Genomic DNA, 4,709 nt, shown 5'->3' on the forward strand with positions numbered 1-4,709 from the left:
AACTTCTCCATCCTACCTAAAATTACCACTTTCTCTCCAAATCCTTTCAATCACCAAATATTTCCCTCCCTTCTTTCCATCTCAATAAGGAGATTCTTATTTCCACCACCATTTCTTAAACTCAATTATCGCATTCCTACGGCGCCAGGATAATTCGTCCCGCTTAACAACTCGCAAGAATTTCGTAATGCGCGTGGGTGGAACCGCAATACGGTGTGACAGTAATGAAACTGTATGCTCGGCCACGTTACTCACATAGACCACGTCTGGGGAGGGTTGAGAATGGGGGAAGACAAGAGGTGGCGAAGTAGTCTTGGCAAAGGAGGAGGGAAAGTGGTTTTTCGCCATTGAGAAAAGATGAAATCGATCATGGAGGAGTTATTTTTGGCTTTTGAAATGGAATAAGCGAATTCCAATTTTGCGCGAAATGGATTGAAATAATCGGAAGAAGGAAATTGAAGATCTAAAGTGAGTTCGATAAATAAGCTTGAAGAACGTTGTTTGCATATTAAATTTCTTTTGTTCGACTCGATTATAGCTGCAAATTTTAATTAATCTCGATATGAAAGATTCGTTTCACAGGACTTGAAAATTATTGACCTATCGAAATCTATTTGTAAGTAAAGATGAAAATCGAGGATTCAATTCAGCAGGTGAATAGAAAGAGGTTAATAAAAATTGAAATAATAAGAATCCTATTCATTTAATCAAAGAGTAATTAATATATCTTATTATTAAAATGAATGAGTTGTAAGTTTCGATCGTTTGAAATCTATATTTCTCTATTTTCTTGTATTTTTGTATTTACTAATTACAAAAAATTCCAATTAATTTTTTCAAAATTCTTCTTACATTATTACATTATGTAAGAAGTAATTCTTCTCAAATTTTTTAATACAATTTTAAAAAAAGTTATTCTATTTTTTAAGAGATGATCGATTTTTGTTTATTTTTTAATAAGAATCATAAGATTCTTATTATTTCAATTTCACCAATTTTTATTAACCTCTTTCTATTCACCTGCTGAATTGAATCCTCGATTTTCATCTTTTTCCCTTGAAAAGGAAACGTCGTCCATGGATCAAGCACGCCTCAGGCGTTGTTTCGGTGATCACTGGATCAAATTCACGAGTATCGGCGCAAGTTTGTGTTACGTGCTTCCTGTTACGCGTCAGGAATGTCGATGGATCGATGCCCGAAGAGAGATTTGTTACGTAATTCTGATAGCAGTAACTTACAATGAACGATAAAAATAAGGAATAAAAGAAATTCTGAATTAACCTTACTTTATTTGACAACTTTAAATTAATTTAAAGAAGAATAAAAATATCATTCCCATAATTATTAAATAAAAATGTTTCTTTAAAAAACCACGTTCTATAAAATCGTTTTCGCGCGATCTTAAAATCATCTCCAAAAAGAAACTATTTTCACAGTGTTTATTATTGAACGATGTCTCGTACGCGGTAAATTAATTTAACATAACCTTGATAAACGAGCGACTCGACAAGTGACAACAGTTTTATATTATATATTTAACCACGCACATCCAATAACAAAAGAACAAATTACACGACAATTTCCACACGAGCTCGAAGAGATCATAGATTATTTTGTTTTCAAATCAAAAATAGCTTTTGCGCGACACGACGCGATATTTTAATTATTCCGTATTCCGAGGTTAAGAATTTCTCGGGCGTGAATTCTTTTGTCCTTAATGAATTCGTCCACCGGTGTTCGTATTGCGCGAACATTCATTGCTCTCATTAATTATTTTCGTCTCGCGTATCTCCGACCTGCCATCGCCACGGGTCGTCTTAATTAATGAGTCTTCGACGCATCGAGGGTTTAAGGTTAGGTTGCGTATATACCTCCGATTCGCTTTCAGACTTGATATCGCCTCTCCCGTGCTCGTCGTCCTTTCCTCTCGTTCTTTCCTTGTTTCCTTTGTTTTCAAACGCCGCCACCGGCCTGATCGTGTTTCTTGCTTGATGGAACCTTTTCCGGGCAAAATTTCCGGGAGAAGAGAAGGTGAAGACGCGGGGGAAGGAGGGGGAAGTGTCATATCGTTGGACGTACGGTGGCAGCACTGTCGTTCGAGAAGCGATATATTTCGAATCGAAAAGCGACGGAATTAAATTTATTTGTTATATATAATTATACAAGTTTGGTGATAATGATAGTAAGAAACGTATTAAATAAATAAATTAATATTTTTGATTCGTTAAAAATGCGACTTTATTATATAATTATTGTAATTATTTGTGGAGATTTATTTTGTTTCGTGCGAAAATGTGTGACTGTTTCAAAATTGCTTTTTTGGACGATACTGTGTACAGTAACTTGATATTTCACTTTGTTTAATGAGTTCTTTCCTTGTTGTGTAAAATGAAATTTAAATTGAAAGTCGTTAAGGAAAATTAAAATGTGATTTAAGAATAGGTTACTCCTGACGGAATTCAAAGTTTCGAAACGTTTGACTATACGAAACTCGGACGAAGAATAATTTGGAAAAATTGTTTCTGGAATTTAATTAGATTTTTAATTTTATTATTTACATTCGAAATTTTTGAATATCGAAACAAAAATTATTATATAAAAACATTCTGATTGGTGGAGGCTAGATTGGAAATAATTTAATTTCATTCGAGACAACGCGTGCATCATAGGGATTTTTTTTTCCACTAAATGTAAAAGAGTTCCTACACACATTCGATTTCTCTTTTGCACACACGTTCGGTATTGTCGTATTGCAACTTTTCAATTATTTTTTTTTATTATTCCTATCGAAAATCAATGAGCCCACCGTTCCCTTCGATTTCCCTTCGATAAAATTGTTCATATCTAAAATAATAATAATAAGCCTCAGAATCTTTCTCTCTGCCCCCCTCTTTCTAGAAAGATATCCAAGCTCCAAGAAAATTCTGCATCGCACGGAATTAACATCAAATCGCTTATATCTTAATACACCCAGAGGATACGATTCTTTTATCCTCGGTTAAAGATATCTATTCTTCGAAGAAAGAAAATTCTTAAACAAAGCGTTTCCCCTCGATTTCTCTCCTTTTCTACCACTTTTGTTCGACGAAAATTTCTCGTTTACTCCCGCGTTCTTTCTCTACGTTTTGCCAAACCTCGAGGTCAAAGACCTCGTGGGCAAGATCCAATCCCACATCTATTTACGTGTATCCAAGCTCGCTTCGTTTAGATACGCGTGCACGTTCCCTCGAACTTTTCGATTCTCTTTCGACGAATTTTCTTTCGAAAGGAATCGAGGAAACCGCTTTCCTCTCCTCTCCTCTCCTTTCCTTTCCTTCCTTTCCGTTCGTTCGTCGTTCCACTTCCCTCGTTCTCTCCCCTCTCCCCCCTCATTTTTTTTCCACCTCTTCTCGAACGAGCATCGTCACCTTTCTCGCTTAACCGCGGTTCACTCCGCCCACCATCCCGTACAGCTGTTCCTTCCTAGATTTTCCCGAAGGGAAGTCGAACCGTGCCTGAAGGCTGAAATCGTCAGATCTCGATTCGAAAGTTCTGAATCTGAAATGGTGGAAATTCTGTTCCAACAATGAGACCGATTATCTCGAGCCTGTGAGCCGGGATATTCGATCGGTTGAAATTCTTGGGCACAGTGAACGGGGCAGGAGTTTTCGATCACGATTTGCTCGAAACTCGAAATCCGAATGTGAATGATTCATCTGATAAGAATTTGATACGAAGTTTCCATGTTCGATGGAAAAATGAATTTATCAACATCGAATTATTAAAAAAGTATTATATTTGATTCTTACTACGATAATTTTTAATAAATTCATTTAGCTATTGAAAAATAATATTTCACGATATAATTTGTTAAATAAATAAATTTCGTATAATAATATTGAACGTATGAATTTATAAAATAATCGTCGTAAAAATTATACTTTTCTCGATAATTCGATTATCGACTTATAAAAAATTCGAATCTATTCCAATTAAAAATAATTACAAGTATTCAAAATTGCAATATTTTTCATCAAAGAATATGTTCGTATATTAAAAAAAAAAGAAAAAGAAAAGAAATTATTGATTTCACGAAAATATTCATTTTTTCCTTTCTGCAAACATATTTCATTATAAAAAATCTAATATTGATTTTGTAAAAAGATTTCAACTTGCCAACAGGATCTCGCATTGCCATTCTTTTTTCTACACGAGAATTATTGAGATAATTATGAAAATTAATTTTGGAATAAATTTCCATAAATTTCCATTCTCTAATCTAAATTCTATGTGTAATATATTTTTTTTTTTCCATTTCTGGAATCATTCTCGAATGTTTAAATTCGAATTTATTTTAAAGTATCGTTTCTTTCTTTAAGATAAAGAATTCGAATCTTGTCGATATATTCGAATCTACTTGTGATACGTTTGGCTGTTTCCACTGGAATTACAAGGGAGTGAAACGATCGATTTTTCACTCGCAATCGCACCGAATTTCATCTTTCTTTCGATGTGGAAACAATCGGTGAATTCGGGAATAATTAGAGTTCCTGACGTTTCCTTGTTGGTAGATGGTTTGGTTGGTATGTATGAACAAAGCAGAGATCGAACTGTTGAAATTTTCTGTTTGACTTGGGAATTTTCTGCATCGAGAAAACAGGAATTATTATCTTTTTTATATTAAAAAAAAAAAAAAAAAAGAATGGAATATATACATTTTTGAGTAAATA

The 4,709-nt window shown here is 34.1% G+C and overlaps 1 long non-coding RNA gene across 1 annotated transcript in view; it reads right to left on the reverse strand.

Annotated features, from left to right (window-relative positions):
• LOC116184972 overlaps positions 1-2,125 on the reverse strand; it is a 6,773-nt gene extending 4,648 nt beyond the window's left edge. The window contains exon 1 of the long non-coding RNA XR_004149661.1: positions 1,872-2,125. This is a non-coding gene — a long non-coding RNA (uncharacterized LOC116184972). The remainder of the gene's footprint in view (positions 1-1,871) is intronic.
• Positions 2,126-4,709: the final 2,584 nt, after the last annotated feature.

This window comes from Apis dorsata, unplaced genomic scaffold (assembly GCF_000469605.1).
Source record: "Apis dorsata unplaced genomic scaffold, Apis dorsata 1.3 scaffold_81, whole genome shotgun sequence".
In the NCBI taxonomy this organism is placed as follows: domain Eukaryota; kingdom Metazoa; phylum Arthropoda; class Insecta; order Hymenoptera; family Apidae; genus Apis; species Apis dorsata.